Here is an 18,683-nt window from a genome sequence, read left to right as displayed (position 1 = left end):
GTGCCCAGGGTGCTGGATGTCGCTGGTGACCTGTGACATACAGTGGGTGAGAGTAGATAATCTAGTGGTCCCTTCTGGCCTTCATCCCCATGAGAAACAGGAGCTGAGGATTCAGACAGTAGTACAACAAAAGTAGCTTCCTCAGATCCATGTTTAGAAAAGTGGGAGGGAGCGGAATGAATGGACAGACCACACACAGTCATCACAGCACTGATGTGCTTGTATGTGCTTTATATAGAAAAGAAAGTAGGAGGGTAATTTTGCAAAATATCAATATTAGCTTATGGCTCGGTAAGGGCTTGTCTACACTTGCCCCCAACTTTGAAGAGGGCATGTTAATCACAGTGATGGGAGATTTCTAAAAGTGCTGCGGTGAATATGCAGCACTTCGTTAGGATAACGCTCCCCTGCGGCAACTTCGAAGTGTCAAACTTCCAAGTGCCAGCATGCGTGTAGCCGCGGGCACTTCAAAGTGCTGCGCTACTTCAAAGTGCTTTTACGCCCCAAAATTTAGAGGACTAAAGGCACTTCAAAGTAGCGTGGGCACTTCCAAGTGCCTGTGGCTACATGCATGCTGGCACTTCGAAGTTGCCGCAGGGGAGAATTAGCCTAATGAAGTGCTGCATATTCACTGCAGCACTTCATTAGAAATCTCCCATCGTCCTGATTAACATGCCTGCTTAGAAGCTGGGGGTAAGTGTAGACACAGCCTAACAGCAACAAGCCCAGAAAACAATCAACTTCTGCTGTGGATGGGCTTCAACATTGCAATTTATCAGTTTGTCAAGATCCGCGTCCCCTCTTGGGAAGGGCAAAGAAGAAAAACAGTCAGCCCTAATCCATCTGCTTCCAAGAGCAGTTGCAACCTGCAGCTGCCGATCTTCCTTGAGAAAGATTTAGAGGACTACAGTACCAAGGTTGTTATCCCTGCTGCATGTTAAGTGCGGGCTTTCAGTTTGTTCTCCACTATCGTGATTAATTCTTCAGTGACAGACAGAGATCCTCTAGAGTCTGTCATTTTGTGTGTCACACTGTTTTATGGATCATAAAGGTCAATCTGATCAAGTCAATGAAAGATCTTGTAACCCCAGTATTTTATACCATGCTACCCTTCTCATATTGGCATATACTCTTCACAAGCAACTGGAGATGTTCAAAATCATAAAATTAGCTGAACTGAACTACATTGTCCATATTGTGCACATTGCTCTTTTCAGATGATCCCATTAAAATTAATGCTTTTGGATGCCTTTTGTACTTCCTCTTTCGCTGTCATTTTTTGGTAGGTGGCTTATTTGCGATTCGCTTTTTAAAAGATCAAAAAAGATCTGATTTTAAGCAACAATCTCAAGATACTGGAGTAGTAAAGAACTGTGAAATCTGACAGTTTTCCTCACCTTTGCAGTCTTGTGGAATGTATCTGGGGGAATCTACGTATCTACGTGTGCATACTAGACACGGAGGTCAGTGGAAAGTAGCCAAAATTTGAAGAGTAACTTTCTGGGCAACTTCTGCAATGTTGAGAAAACCACCTAGAGTGTAACTTTGCATGTATGAGGGCGATGTACTTCTGCTGCCAGTACATATACATAACTCACCAGCAACATAGCACAGTTCTGCCTCTCCATAGATGCCAGGGCCAGCAAGCCTGGCCCAGACCCCACTGCCATAGCTCAGGCTGGCACCAAGAAAGGAAGCCCCCACTCCCCACCCCCAGGTTTCTAATATATAAAATATATCAAAGAGTGAGGCTGTGAGTGCATTTGTTCAAGAACTAATCCTAAACCATAAGAACTAGGACCACCACCACCAAATTCGGTATGCAGCTTCCTCTGACCTTAACTTAAAAGAAAGATCGGGGTGAATGTAGCAGGAAAATGGGAAGTGCCTGGAATCAGATCAATTCTAGAAGCTGGAAAGGGAAGGGCACGAAAAGTAAGGAAGACAAATTTCACACTCATGTCTGTGGGCAGTGAGTGCAGGAAACTGCAATATTGCAGATTGACCACTGGGGGTGGCTGCAACAACAAAACGGTAGCCAGCTGGGAACAGAGCTCTCGACCCTAAAAGCCACCAGAGAGGGTAAGTGCCCCCTCATTCCAAACCCTCCTCCCCAATCCTCACATGCAGAACCAGACAGGGGTCACCCTAATGGCCCCAGTCCCCCCTGCCCCAGCCCCCTGGAATCACCCACTGGGTGCACAGCACAGCCCCACTTCCCTGAAGATGCTGGAGCTGGAAACCCTGGCCTGCCCCCCCGTTTCTGGAGCTCCGGTTGGAGGCCCCCCCCACCATCACCACCATGGCCGAAGTCACCCACTCTCTGCCCTCACTCCAGGACACCCCGTGGATCAGTTGGGGGGCTAGGAACTGTGGCCCACCCCCAGAGCACAGCCCATGATAGAAATCACAGCCTGGCCTGCCTCCCCCACCAACCCTGAGAAGAACCAGTGCTAGGAACTGGGGCTGCTCCCAGCTTCCCTTCCCACCCCCTAAAAGGAGGTGCCAGGGCTGGGAACTGCTGTCCCACCTCCTCCTCCCCCAAGGAGATGCAGGGGCCAGGCAGCAAAGCTTTGTCCCCCACCCCGCAACCAGTGTCACCTTCGCCATCCCCAATGAGCCCTCCCCCGCTTGCACTGAGCCTCCCACGCCACACCCTGATTCTTGCACCCACTCCTTCCTGAAGCCCCACCACTTACCCAACTCCCTGTCCTGCAGCCCATGTCCCCTACTGTGAGCCCCCAACCTCTGCCCTCACTCATCCACTCCCACTCCCTGCCCTGAGTTCTCCATTTCCACCACCTGCCTTGAGTCCCCCCAGCACACCCAACCCCCTGACTTGAGTCACCCACCCACTGCCCTCACTCCAGGACCTTCCGCCCTTCCCTGAGCGACCCCAGCCTTGCAACCCCCTGCCCTCAGTCCTGCATCCCCATCCCTTTGCCAAAGCACCCCACACCCAACACCACATCCTGAGCCCCCCAAGGCGTTCCCTGACTCCTGCACCCTCCATTCCCTGCCCTGAGCCCACTCCCCCATCCACCTGCCCAATACAATCATTTCTATATATTATGTAAATGTTCCTTTTAATTTCCAAAACCCCCATATACCCATTACTACAGTTAAGGGCCCGAGCAATGCTGGGTACAGCTGCTAGTTTCACATAAAGCTAGAGGAAATTTGTGGTATCTTAGCCAAAAGTAATTCAGTAATACATAAAGTGTCATTGAACTTATCACAAGTTTAGCTTTCTGAAGAATTTTGTATTAAAATCTTCTTCGCTGGATTTCATAGCTCCTTACTGCCATGAATACATTTTTATGAAGCAAAAGTACTGCACTTGTGCTATTTCTAAAAATTACAGAACCCGTCACAACCAACTTTACGGGGCTTCTGAAGCAGATGCAGAGAGAGGGGCAGTATTCAAAAGGTAAAAGACAGAGAAAAATAAAATAAAAATAGGGTTTGAACAAGGTATTTTAACATTAACTTTCCTGAGGTCCCCGAGCTTGAGAAAATTTCCCATTGTGGTACTCTTTAGAAAAGTATGAGCAATTGTGCAGTTACTCTCTAGTACATCAAAATGAAGAGCAGACAAAATTATTCACTTCACAATGCACAACAATTGAGAGGCTTTCTAATGTACCCAGACATGGGCTTTGTTGCAGTCTGCCCTAGTACAGCCATATAGTTTTCTCCTTACTCCCCAAAACAGTTCCCAGTGCTTGGGACAGGTAGCCTCCTTTTGCAGGGACCAGAACATGGGAAGACTGCAATTACCATTCTGCACCATTGCCTTTGTCACATAATTCAGCTTCAAAGTCCAGCTGCAAAATGTAAACTCAGACCACTTTGTTGACAATGCTTATCAGTGGGAACAGGACAGAGAGTATTGCCACTGACAAGGTAACATTTAAGGTGTCTGATGGGTTTATGATACTCTATATCAACAGGTGAGAATGCAGGTGAGAATTTAGATTTCCCTGTTTAAAGCAATCCATCAGTTTAAGAATGGCATGTCCTGGAACTTACTTCTTTACACCTGTAAAAGAATGGAAAGGGTTTTCTGCTTCTGTGTTGACACTAGAAGGTGAGTCTGTGCTCACAAAAACTCATGCTCAAAACTATTCTGTTAGTCTATAAGGTGCCACAGGACCCTTCGTTGCTGTTACAGATCCAGACTAACACGGCTACCCCTCCGATACTAGAAAAGCCTCGAGAGCCATGCCACCAAGCATCCTCTTCTGTTCCTGTGCGCACACACCTGTCTGAGAGCTATTCAACTTCAACTGAACTGCTCTTGCCACTAAAGAATTTTCTGAAGAGCCTGGGAAACAGCTTGTACATGAGCTCCATCCAGCATAGAAGATGAAGTAAAAGATATCATGCTAGTGCATGAGACAGAAAGTATGGTTAACCATCTGCATAACTGACAATACCTAAAGTGTGCAACCCTGGACTTACTGAACTTAATGGAAGATTTCCTACTGACTTTATTGGGCTTAAGACTTGACACAAAAAATCATCAAATGCACAAAGTAAACAAACTCAGAAAAATGTCCCTTTTCAAATCTCTAGATCTAGCAGTTACAGTAATCTTATGTAGTGCTTATAACCACGACAGGTTCAAACATTTTCAGAAGAAAGTATTTTCAGGTTGATGGTGTTTATTTAAGAACATGGTATAAAAGGATTTTTCCTCATAAACCATGTGAGAGTGGTTATCTATTACCTAAATATGAATGTTATGCACACATACATATTAATTTATATTCAACACATAATAGAATGAACATAAACATAAGCTTCCTTTTTATGCTCAAGTAGGTCACAATGGGCTTGTCTACACTACCACCTTCCTTCGAAGGAAGAATGATAATTAGGGTGTCGGGAGCTTACTAATGAAGTGCTGCCATGCATAGGCAGCACTTCATTAACCAAATTCCCCCCCCCCGCCCCCCCCAGCGGCAACTTCGAAGTACCGGCACACGTCTAGCCACGGCTCACCCGCTGGTACTTCCAAGTGCCAGGGCAACTTTGAAGTCCCTTTACTCCTCAAAATGAGAGGCTAAGTAGTTAACCGGTGGGAGTGCAGCAATTCTTTGAGGGGTGGTCTAGCGTAAAATGAAAGATGTATTTTTGAAACATGTTAGTTCAGCATTTTAACCAACATGCTTTAAAGAATATAGATAAAGCCTATTTAGCCTCAAATTGAGGAGTAAAGGGACTTCAAAGTTGCCCCGGCACTTCGAAGTACTGGCAGGTGAGCCGCGGCTAGATGTGTACCGGTACTTCAAAGTTGCCCCAGGGGGGAATTTGCTTAATGAAGTGCTGCATATACAGCGCAGTACTTTGTTAGTCAACTTCCAACACTTTAACTACCATCCTTCCTTCGAAAGAAGGTGGTAGTGTAGACAAGCCCTAGCAGTTGTACCATCCATACCCTGACAATGGCATACACAGCAGGACACACAAATAATTTAAAGCAATAGAAGTCATTGTAAAAGTACCAGGAAATGTAAATATTGTATCTGGTTTTATTAGCATAGGTAGTTTTCAGAGGAGACTCAAGCAACAGAAGTACAAAGCAAAGCACAAATACTAAGCCGGTTTTCTTTCCCTTACTCTATCAGACTAGGTTAACTACTTAAACAAACATTTTAAAAAACAAAAACAAGCTACAGCAAGATGATTTCTTACTTTCTTTTAAAATTACATATGCTGTGCTTGCATTATGGACATATCCTTAAGAAGTCATGTAAAATTTTAAAAAGCAATAAATCTAGTTCTAGTACCTTGAGCATTTCAGTCTCTGAAGGAAAAATATTAGCAGCCTTCCTGAAGACTGAAATGGAGAGTGGGTTTGTGTGTTTTTTATATTTTATATATATATTAAATCCCCCCATCATAAAGTTTGATACTGAAGCCAATTAGATACTTAATATTTATGCACTTGTAAAAATGTCTTGTCATGCCAAGTGTTCTGACTCTTTGGCTGGTAGACCTTCTCTGATAACTAGTGTAAACCCAAACTTCTCTACTTCAGACATTCACACATTTATAACAGGATTATCATCCTAGATTGCAGAAAGGCAAATAAATATATTCAGTTCATAAACCCTCCATAGTTCTTTTTGCAGTACAATAAGGAAATGGCATTAACTCAACAATCTTTATTGACACATACAGGACTACGGTTTTGCCTTATTACTTATAAGAAGTGACTTTTTAAATATATTTTAAAGCTTTTTTTGACACTTTAATATATTGCCTGTTCTAAGTTACCTTAACTTTTTGATAGTTTGCAAATTTTCTAGTTTCTTGAAAATGATACAAAGAGTTCAGTCAATGCCCCAGCTGTATGTTTCTTTTGAGAGCGGTCTCACTGAATATCTACAGTACCTTATAAGACCCTTCAATTTAAAAAAAAAAAAAAAAATCAAATCTAAGAATGATCACATTAAATACATAATAAAAAAAGACTGATATTGATTCTTGGCCCCCACATAAAAACTTTCTTTTATATTAATAACAGTACATTTTAATGTGCAGGCTTCATGCATTTATGAAAATACATAACTAAAAGAAAAAGGTTTAAGAAATATATATCAGTTTTATATGACTCAGGTTTGATTATCAACATTGTGGAGCACCCAGAGCAACTGTTGACCTTGAGAGGAGAGAGTTTTCAGCTAAGAATAAAAGGTGGGCACTTATCCATGACATTGTTAGCTAACTAGGCAATCAACACAAAACAAAACCCTAGTGAAAAAATTGCAGTTTGTAGTTTTCATGGTGGTGGGTCTTTACTTTAACCTTCTAATACACAGAAAAATTACAATGTCTTCACTAGGATTTTACGTTCTCTTATTTACCTCATGTTGGCTAACTTGTGATAAGAAAATGTTCTCTTTTTTTCCCCATATGAAGACAAAGCCAGTGGGAGTGCAGCAATTCTTTGAGGGGTGGTCTAGCATAAAATGAAAGATGTATTTTTGAAACATGTTAGCTCAGCATTTTAACCAACATGCTTTAAAGAATATAGATAAGGTCTATTTAGCCTCTCTGAAATTCACATTAACTGTCAGAGATGTTAAAAAGAACAGAAAAAAAACCCACCACACACACACACGCTTTTGCCCTGTCCACACTAACATTTTTGAAAGGTTAATGAGTGCGAGCTAACTCACTTCAGGAAAAAAAAAATTTATTCTAGCCTTAGGCAAGCACTGAGTCAGACCTGAGATATCCTCAGTTCGGAACACAAAACAAGAAGTATTTTTGAAAATGGTACCCTGGTCTCTTGTTTCTTGACTATCCACCTGCAGAATAACAGATGTGTTAAGGGCTAGTGAATTAATGAATGTGAAATACTTTGAGGAAAGGAGGTACAGAAGTGGAATAATTTATATTATATATATATCTATGTAGATAGATAAGATAGCTAGGGCTAAAGAATCCCTTAGCTGAAAGGTGAGCAAACTTTTATGTCGGGCCCCACTTTTCATCCCTGCAATTAGCAGCCTCCTCCCCTCAACCTATCACGTAATCCAAACCCCAGAAGTGAGCAGCAGTCTCCCACAAGTGACGCACCATGCTCCCTGGGCATTGGAGGCCACAGAGGGAGGCAGCAGAGGATCATGCTGCACCTCACTTATGAAATTTCACATGTCCCCCACACTTTGCACACTCCTTCCCTAACTCATGAACAGGGGTGTTTGAGCCAGTCTTCCTGCACCCCCAAAGTGATACAGCGGGCTAGCCTCAAAGAGAAAAAACTTAAAAATATGAGAAAATGAAAATCATGTTGATTGTATTTTAACTGCTCTTATTTTCTCATTTTTCCAACAGAAATTGAACTTAATATGGTTACAGAGAAATAACAGCATTTTCCAATTTCCTCCTCTCAACACTTAGAGGATCAAGCTGAAAGAAAAGCAAAATTAAAACCTTAGAACTAAGCAGCAATTACCTCTGCTTGTGCAGAGCTTATTAAAGGATCAAATCCAGGCCTTAGCACCTGGACCAAAGGATAATAGCTAGCAGTGCCATGGAAGGTTTACATACTATTTACATTTTAGTTAAATGGAAAAAACTGAAACTCTTCCCCCACGTTTCTGTATATCAGAGGAAAAATACTTTCCCTTAAGAACTTTTTATTTTTTTAAATAAAACTAACACTCCAGAGAGGCAGCTTCTAAACCTACACTTTCTAGTTCTAGTCCCTGAAAACAGAAATTAAAAACTACTGCAAAAAGTTTACCGAGGAACATAGTTATTATTAGGATCCAGGGAAACTCCAGACCCGCTCATTCGCCCCTCACCATAAGCACCAGTTTTTGGACCCCAATAAACACGTGCTGATAAGCATGCTTACTAAACGAATAGCATCCCTTTATTGCCCATCCTACCATCCTCTCCACTCTAAAGACACACTTAATTTTAAACAACCGTAACATATAACAACAATACGTTGTTCATTATCTGGATTGGTCACCCTATGTATTGCCAAGCAAAATTTGATGAGTCTTTCAGATTGGCAGTCGTAATCACCAAAGGGAATAATGTTATTGACAGAGGGTCTCCAGTTTTAATTCACTTCCCTTACCAGGCAAAGGAGCCAAAGAGTGTTGATCACTAGTGTGTTGCAGAGGGCCCACTGCATCTCCTGACTTTTGCCTTAGGTTGGTTGTGGAATGGGTAGCTCAGAAAGAGTGAAATTGTAATTGTGGTGAAGGAAGGTTCTTTGGCTACTATTTAAAAACCATTTGTATTTAATCTTGTGTGCATGAACTGAGATTCTTTTGTTTGAACTGGGACATGCCACGTGCGTGTGCAGACACACAAACGCTCGTGCGCACACGCGCGCGCGCACACACACAAAATCAATGAGCTGGACTCCTAAGATGATGTATGCAGTGTTTTTCGGCTGTGTCAGTCCCAGGATGTTAGAGAAACAAGGTGGGTGAGGTTATATCTTTTACTGGACCAGCTTCTGTTGGTGAGGGACAAATTTTCCAGAGCACTCAAGACTGTGTGTTGGTTTGCTATAGTTTTATGATCACCAGTGGGGTGAAGAGCCACCCATTTCAGAAACAGCTTATGAAAAAAATTTTAATTTTGATCAGTAAAACTGGCAACAGTATTCTTATTCTCTATTTTATAGGTGACTCAGTATTCACAATTCTTGCTCTGTCATTTGGAATGCCTCATTTTGTGTATAACTTCAGAATAATGTGGTGCCTACCAGAAGTGCTATTGGTTATTCTAATCACACACTATTTTGTAGCAATGCTAAATCTTGGACCCAGATCTTAGGATACCTTGTACCCACTTCATGCTATATTCCCAGCAGACCTGGCCACAGGTGAATGACCTTAGGGCAGAGCCAGGATAGCAGCTCCTATGCTGTTTTGCCTTTCTGCTAGTGTTGTAGCGAACATGACTGAGGCTTTCCCATACCCCATTGATCCTCATCTGTCATACTGGCCTCACAATGGGCCATAATGGGACCACTGGAAGCTAACATAAGGGCTGCTCTAACTTACACAAGGAGGACAGACCACCCCCTGCCAGCCAACTCAAGTTGAGGCGAGTTTACAAACCTACATTGCATGCTCCTTCCTGCAAAACATAGTGTGCACTCCTCTGCCCCAGCCAGGGGTCTGGACCTTGGTCTCTCTTGCCATCTCAGAGGAACAACGTTCGCAAAATCACCATTTAAAACTAATTCAGACATACCCTTGGGGAAATGCACGGTTTATCATCACCTCAAAACTGTAAGCCTGGCAAATGGCCAGCAATGTACAAGATTCACCAGAGCCGCATATATTGTAGACAGGATTGTATGACTAAAGAACGACTAAATAGGGAGCCACGATTGCTGGTGAGATCTATCAGCTGCTTAATAGCATGAGATTTAAAAAGCCACATGACAGAAGGATAAAAGAGCAGAAAATGATCCAGAATGCAATATTCAAAAGGAGGAAGCATAAAAATATCACTGATATCTGTTCATACCAGGTCAACATTTGAATGTGCAGTTCTGTGGAAACACTGATCTAAAAAGCAAACAAAACAATTTGCAACTGCAAGCAACATACAAGATTCACAGTCGCCTACTTCACCACTATTTACATTCTGATTACCTTGTATTAGCTACAAGGCTACAACTCATCTTCATCCACCTTATTACAAAACTATAGCCCACCATTTTACGAAAGGCTTTCCCTAGTCCTCATAGCCCAAGAAACCTATTAATGAAATGTAATGTGGACAAGCAGTTGATAGCAACTGTGCCACAATACTTGAAGTATGGTGAAAATTTATTTCAAGAATTGCTGGATAACTTCTCTTTGAGGTTTGGTATCTATCAAACTCTTATCTATGCAATTATTCTCAAAAATTTAAGTTTTTATAACATTATAGGCAACACATTTTTATTTGCTTACGTATGGCATGAATAAATACAGATTTGCAGCTTCTAGCACGCAAATGTATTATCTTATATGACAGGGATAAAGCATGCATGCAAATTCTACATCAAAGTCATGAAACGGGCTAAAAATGTAATAAAAAAATAAGGTTTTCAAAGTTTAACAAATGGAGGAGGGGCACCAAAGATGTTCCTGGGGCACCATTTGGTCTAGAGCTGGACCTTTATTTGCCAATAATTTCACATGAGGAGCCTCCTATCCAAACAAGCATCAGATTCCAAAACAAAGGCATTACTCTACACCAGCGGTCAGCAACCCCCGGCACAGGGGCCAGGAGTGGCACACGACCCAGTTTACATTGGCACACAAGGTCGGAGCTCAGCCCTGCCCCTCCTCCCCATGTGGCCAGGAGCTTGCTCAAAGCCATGCCAGCTGTGGATTAACAGAAGACCAGCTGATGCTACCAATCACCACCCACACAGTAAAGCTCTTCATCTTAATTTATTACTGAAGCTATTTTAAGGGGGACTATTAGTGTCTTTAAAAAGTATCACCAGCACTTGGACTGTACCTAGTAGGTCAAAAAGGTCAAATTTCAGCACTCTACCTCAGAAAGGTTGCTGACCCCTTCCCTTGCAACACTGTATGCTGCTTCAATACAATGACACTTGAAGGAATTTGTTTCATTCAGCTCTTGTCCACTTAACCCCAAACAGTCATTGGTTAAACTCATATATAAGACTCTGTACTGAAGTACTGGTATTTGCATCATGTGCATTGCTCTAGGGCCATGTGTATACTACTCCTCCCTTTCAGAAGGGGCATATAAATGACACATATTGGAACTGGTTAATGAGGCGCTGATATGAATATTCAGCACCTCATTAGCATAATGGCAGCTAGTTGTGCTTTGAAAGTGCTGCTTTGGAAATGCAAACTGGCCATGTAGATGCAGGCACTTTGAAATAAACCCCAGACTTTGAAACTCCCTTATTCAGAATTCATTTTGGGAATAAGGGAATTTCAAAGTGCCTGCGTCTACATGGCCAGTTTGCACGACTGGCCACCATTATGCTAATGAGGTGCTGAATAGTCATATCAGTACCTTATTAACCAGTTCGGATCTGGGCCATTTACACACCCCTTCCGAAAGCAGCCTAGATATCTAGGAAAAAAAATTCTAATCTTGTTACAGGGTCCCCTTAAGTAACTGTGACTAGCATTTGTAATGAATAAAACACAGAAGCTGCAGGGCCCAACTGGCAAAAAAATCCAACAAATTTATGACAAGGAAATGCAGTGGATATTTACAGGATTGATTAAGCCAAGAGAATTGGGAACATTCTAAAACACTAGGAATCCAACAATGCACTGCACCTAATCAATATTTACTGCCAACTCTTATACAAGCAATTTCCATTTTGGTGTGTTCTCTCACACGTGATGTTCTGAAACAGTTAAGGGGCATAAAATACAGAGTCAGAATTGTATCCAGCACAGATAAAGATACAGAGTTTACACAGCATTACATAATCCACTCACTGGTTTATGGGCCTATGATCCCCTGGGGTATGTCACAAAACCAAATGGTCCTACAGTGACAGAGTTTGCCTTTACATATATGAATGAGTGAAACAGTGTATCCAACATAAAAGACACATTTTAAAAAAAAAAGGCAAGTTATTTTGGCTGTATACCTGAGGCAGTTCAAGAACATCAATTATTTCAGTAAAAGGGTCATAAAGTTGTCTCAAGAGTCACCTATTTCAGACAATGATTTATAAAGATGAGAAGGACTCCCAAATCCATCTTTTAGGTGGGTCTGTTATATTAAATACAGAAAAAAAGCAGATCCATGCTTGCGAATGGTAGAGTAAAAGCGAAATGTTAGAGCATAGATGCTGAAAACAGCTAAATTTTGCCCAATAAAATACTAGTTATGTGCAGCAGATCAATGTCTCACGGAGAGAGAATTGAGTATCCCACATTCTTTTCACTAGTCCAGATTCACATATCCATACTATAAATGCATTTCTCTATTCTCCACACAGATTCACTGACCAGACTATTTTAACCAATCGTTAGAGTCCATCTAGAATTCCTAGGTGGTCTCCTTCTCCTGCATATTTTGGTTATGCATTCTTTTTGTGGTAGAATTAGTCATAGCAACCATTAGCAATAAGCAAACTTTAAAATGCTCACAAGTTTGCTTCAGATAAGCACCCAAAAGCAGAAGAGATTTAATGCAAAAGCTGGTCACAAACCCCTCCCACCTGAAGGTAACTCCACTGTAGCATGACTGAAGACTTCTCACTTCCATTTTCAGATGCATCTCCCCTTCAGGAAACAGTTTGTTGCCTGCACTTCTCCACACATGCCAAAATGAAACAAAAATGCAAACCATGGCTCACTTATCTATCAGGAACATGTAGGGTTTCCTTATAGAATTTTGGAAGAACGTTGAAGGTGAGCTGTTTAACCGGACCCTTTGGGACTTACAAAATGGTCTCAATAAGGGGAAATATCAGGTCATTTTTTCACTTAAATAAACCCATTCACCCATCCTCAATCATCAGTCCATAGCAATGATAAGTTAAATTTGACTATTTTAGTTGATATCCTAGAACTGCAATGCTGCCTGTGGCATACAAAACCAACCACATTATGAGCAAAGAAACAGTACCACAAAAAGACCATGTAAGCAGTTCAGTGTTTTGATCCATATCAATATCTACAGATACAAATACATACAAACATGTATATTTATACAGCACCCATCATCATGGTATTTAAGTGCAATATATGATCTAATTCACACACACATACAAATACAAAAAACAAACACAAACTTAATTTTATTTGCACTTTTTATAGTCTTTCTATAGAGGGTCTTGAAATAATCTATACAACATCACTGTAATGAAGAAAAGTACTATTTTATAGACAGACAAATTGAGGCAAAAAATTATACAACTAACTGAAGGACACACACAAAATCTGTGGCAAAACTTGGAAGAAAAACCCAGATCTCCTAATTCCCAGTCATGTGTATCAGGCTTCTACACAAGCCTTCAACTCGTGTGTGTGTGTGTGTGTGTGTGTGTGTGTGTGTGTGTGTGTGTGTGTGTGTGTGTGTGTGTGTGTGTGTGTGTGTGTGTGTGTGTGTGTGTGTTCTTCTAGACTTGGCTGTAATATTCCAGGGGAAAAACTTTTAAAGTACAGAGAATAAGCAATTTACTAAGTCTAGTGAACTTACTTGTGCTTTAAAAAAAAAATAAAACAAACTCACCGCGCACAGAATAAGACCTGTAATTGATGAGACACTGAAATGGGAAAACAGTTCACATATATCAGGCAGATGACTATATCCACCAGTCTACTGTAAGATTTTTAATTCCCAGGGTTTTTTTAAAGGCCATTCATAAAACTATATTAGAGGTGTCTGTCTTCTATTAATGTTATGTCCTCTGACATCCAGTCAGTGAAAGATAAAAAATATGGCATTAACTTTTAGCAGCAGAATGAAATGAACATGTTGCGTGGTACAAGGTGACCCAGCCTAGCTTAACTGGGTACGAAACTACAATAAAATAAAAACTGTGATCTTTATTCTGGAAAAAAGGAGAATCAAACCTGCAAAGACCAATTTAAATGAATCACGCATATTTGTAACAAGCACCTGAGCCCTCTGCAACTACAAGACCCTTGCAAGAGCATCGATATTGATAGGGTGAGTTGAGTCCTGGTGAGATCAGCTTTTCCCAGAATTTCATCTTTCAGCTACTCCCCATTTTCTCTATAAGCATAAACCCAGCATAAAAGTCCCAAACTTAAACATCACAATGTGCACAAAGTAAAACTATATCAGATTTTTCACCTTAGTCCCCAGTGACTAATGAGTGGCAGCTCCAGTGGAAGACCACAGTTAGAAAAAAAAGCACAACTCTCAGGTTGGGAGTGTATTTAACAGGGTTCTAACCCCACACAACAAAGGGCACACGAACTTACACCACAGTTTACAGGTCAGCTCTGACCCTGATTGTTGTGACCTCCTCTGGTCCAGCCTCTTCCAGCAGGCAGAGTATTCCACATCTGCCTACTGCAAGATTATCACACCCTCCTCTGAGGAATATGACATTGGCTGCTGTCAGACACAGGATACTGAGTAGATGAATTGCAGGTCTGATTCTGTGCATGATTTTCCACACTCCACAGCTCACACATTTCCACTCATCCAATTCCCACAACATGTTGGCACTAAAATTTTCCAGCCTGACCAGCCAATTTGATTGCAACACCTTCTACCTTCCGATTGGCTTCCTTTAGATCCTCAGTGCCACATTTAAATTCCTTACCTTCCACGCTCAGCTCCACCCTGGTCTTTAATCTAGTCTCTAGTTCCACTTCTCTTACCTACTTTCGCCCTACTTGTCACTCTGCTGTCATGCAAACTCAGGCCAGGTTTATTGAGGTGAGAGAACTCTCACGGTGATCAAGACATGTCAGACTTTGAGACAAGATAGAATTTGCTCTGAATTCTTGTGGTTATTTGAAGCCAAAATTTGAGGGATGTGAACTCTGAAGCAAAACCTTAAAAATAAAGAGGCTTACAAAACCCTTCAAATTCAATAGGGATGTATTTTGCACAGCTCTATTTCCCCCAGAAATAGCTGCTTTCTAGTTATTTTAAGAAACTGATTGTTTTAATGCTCATTCACAGCACACCTGAAAAGTGCCAGTGAAGCTCAATGAGTCACTTCCATTTTTTCATTCTCCTTTGGGTGAGATATTAAGGCTATCTACACCTCTTTGAGAGTTAGCTACTTACTCCTTTACTACTGCTCATAGGCTCTGCGCTCGTGCTTCAGAGAACTCATTGTCATCTGAGACAAACATTTTCCGTTTTAAGTATAGGGAAGTTCAGTAACTGTCTCTTGAAAGAAGGAAAATCTACCCAAATAAATTACCAGAAAAACTGAAAAAAACCACTAATATTTTTCAAAACATTATGTATAAATTAACATAGGTGAATACATATGGCAAGCACAGAGAATGAATTAAGAATACCAAATGCAAATAGAAACAACTCTACAATAGCCTCAGTGATGTTTAGATATCAGCGTGACCTGTTTGCAATGTTACACCACAATGTCACCACTGTCATCATGTGCTGATGTAATATGAAAATACAATTACAATTTCAGTACCAGGACATTAGGATTGTTTGAATCTGGAACTTTATTCAATAGAATGCATCCAATTCAACTAGTCAAATCTGGGTAAGGGAATAGAATTTTGCCCACTATTTACCTATCCTCTGTCCCCACCCTCAGTACTTGGAGGTGGGAGGAGCTACAGATTTTTCTTTCCCCTCTACTTCATGCCCATTATTTCCAGTTGCTGAAGACACAGTTGCTGAAGACCCACCTTGCCATTTTCTGAATAATTGAAAAAAAAGAAATGCTGTATGTGTCCAAATGCACAAGACAGTACTTGGACTCATGCCTCCCTAGTTCTGTGCGACACAGAGAAAGAGGCCGTGAAGTCAGACTCCAAGACTCCACAAGTACCAGAGCTCCTTAGAATGACTTGCTGAATACCAAAGGTGTGGAACCAAAATGGGGACCTAGGCTTAAAAGGAGAAGAAGAGAACAAAAAGGACGGAGAAAAAGAAAAAGGAAACAAAGACAAGAGGCTGACTGCCTGCTAGGAATATTTTAACTTTCACTCCTCATCACTGAGTGATATGTTTTCAAAGTACCGCAAATAAACTTAATCGTGTGTCTCACAGGGCCAGGTTCTGATCCCTCTTACACCAGTTTGAATCCACAGTAACTACATCAACCTCCATCTGATTTCCTGCTTTAGTGGCCCAGCACCTCAGCTGCTGTAAATTAGTATAGCTGTGCTATACTAACTGGGTATCTGGCCCATTGTGTTGAAATGTTATTTCAGCATCTATACTGTATTGACAGCATTCTATAAGAAGCTGTACAATTCCAATGTGCCAGAATGAATATAGCCGGCATATCATCATCAGTATCATGAGCATCATGCAATCCAGGCATTTCAGAACTGGTTGAAAGGGGTCACAAAGTTAAAAATCACAAACACACACTAATTTATAAATACATCCCTAAAATATCAAGATACGATATCAAGACTTCAGTGATATGCAGTTTCTTAACCATTCACCCAGAGTCATGTGAGAAAAACAGTCTGAAAAAACATAGTTGGACAGAAAACCAATATCTTTGTTTAATAAAATGGTAATAAAATCTTAACCAATTATCCTAGTATTTTCTCAAAATAGGCACACTCTCTTTCATGCCTTAATTTTATGTTTCCCTTTGCCCCCATGCTAAAGCACCAACGTAATTATCCCTTTTAAGGTTGAGTGAGGTCGTGATTATTTAGCTTTTTTTTTTATTTGTGGAATTTAGGCTAGACTGTTCCAAGCTGTTTATCAAAGTAATGGCTTGATGGGCTTCAGAATTTTTTTTGTAATTATTAAAAAAAAAAATAAGAGTTTTCTAACAAACAGAGGCAAAAGAAGGTTAAATACTTTAATTACCTATTTGAAAAAAAAATAAACAAACATAGAAGCAATGTAAAGGGGATCCTAATTTTGGAGCCAATTCTCTGGATTTAATGGCACTCCCGTGTAATAGAGAATGTATAGTACAACTATATCACATTAAGGCATGTTCTCTGCCAATATAACAACATATTACAAATAATATTTATAATGTTTTACGTCTTTCTGGACATTTAAAATGTGATCTTACCTTTAAAAGGCTAAACACTTTAAAAAACACACCAGATTTTACTCTCATCTCATAGTACCTAACCCTGCTGTACAAGATTCAAAAGGGGGGTTTGTTGTATTTACCTAGAGACATTATATGGGACGACTTACATAAGTGCCCCCTGATTCAAGACAGCAGCCTGGTTTAGAAAAGCACTTAAGAAGATCCTTAAAGTTAAGTATGTACGTAAGTGCTTTCCTGAATGGAAGCCTTAGTGTGTGCTAAGCAGTTTCAAACTAGTACTGAAGAGATCTCAGCACTTTGGGAGGAGCGAAAAAACAACAATTTAAACCTATTTTTTAACCCTACCTCCCTCCACCTCCGCCTTTTCCCCCACCTTTCCATCCTAGACCTTGCACGTAATGTCTATTATGCCACTTCAAAATAAGAAAAGTTTTCATTCACACTTCTGCTTCCAGAATTCATCTGCCACTACTATATATAGTGTAATGGTCAGGTTAGGTTCTTGGGTATTCAGTAAGGAGGACTTACACACAGATAGGACTTCAAAAAAGCTTGACTGGTCAACCAAGATATATGGTGGCATAATCTGTGACTATGCAGCAGATTCTCAAAAGGCACAAATACCAGTTACGTGCCTCACTCCACAGGCAGGCATATGTCATAAGTGCCTCTGAAATAAACCCCTATGGCAATTTTCTAACAATACCTATCAGAAAAGAAATTTTCTTCTTCTTTTCTGCTGGGCAGAGTTAAAAAGAACCACCAAGTAGATGTCTACAGATTATCTTATACTTCTTTTGGGAAAGTCCTGATGGATATTACAGAATGAGAGAATGAATTTTTTTTTAACCATTCAATAGAATTTAATAGAGAATTCTCTCTCTGCTACAGAATTCTATTAATGGAGGTTTAAAAAAAATGAAGAAAGAACTTTGTTCTCTATGAAATTCTAGAGTTTTCTACCAGGATAGTAGGGGTTGGGATGAGTATACATGCCTAATTTCTTCTATACAGCCTGTTCTCCCATTTCAGTTCAGTAATTAAAATAGTGTCAATAATGACTCTTATCTCCCAATATTAGCGTAATTTTGCTTATTCTGGAATCTCAGACTGCCTGAGAAGATTCTTCAACGTCATCCCTATTTTGCAGATGTGGAAACTGAGGCAGAGAAAGATTTAGCAACCAATACAATATTCCCATGTAACAAAACCAGGAATAAAACTAACATTTCCTGGCTCCTCCTCAGGCACTACACTACATGGCTCACACCTTTATACAGATTAATTGTAACAGATATCCTGTGACCTACTTGTCAGTAACGCAATTTAAACGAAGTAAGTCTCTCTCCCAACTCTTGGACTATGTCTAACTGTGTGTTCGTATAGCACTTGGCACAAAAAATTCTAACAGATAAAAATTTTAAAAAAGCTGTTATTCTTTCTCTCTTAACTTCTGTATTCTTTTCCCATGGGC

General features: G+C 40.6%; 1 protein-coding gene across 2 annotated transcripts in view; it reads right to left on the bottom strand.

Annotated features, from left to right (window-relative positions):
• FIGN (fidgetin, microtubule severing factor) overlaps positions 1–18,683 on the bottom strand; it is a 131,389-nt gene that overhangs the window by 70,852 nt on the left and 41,854 nt on the right. The window contains exon 3 of one of the 2 annotated variants that reach the window (XR_012646423.1): positions 12–30. The exons of the other annotated variant lie outside the window; for it this stretch is intronic. The gene's annotated coding sequence lies outside the window, so the exon portion shown is untranslated. Of the gene's footprint in view, positions 1–11; positions 31–18,683 lie in introns of those variants that run through there. 2 annotated transcript variants of the gene reach the window in all.

The sequence above is a fragment of the Carettochelys insculpta genome, chromosome 8 (assembly GCF_033958435.1).
Source record: "Carettochelys insculpta isolate YL-2023 chromosome 8, ASM3395843v1, whole genome shotgun sequence".
NCBI classification, from domain to species: Eukaryota; Metazoa; Chordata; order Testudines; family Carettochelyidae; genus Carettochelys; species Carettochelys insculpta.
Note: the sequence above shows the minus strand (reverse complement) of the source record. Positions and strands in the feature narration are given on the sequence as shown.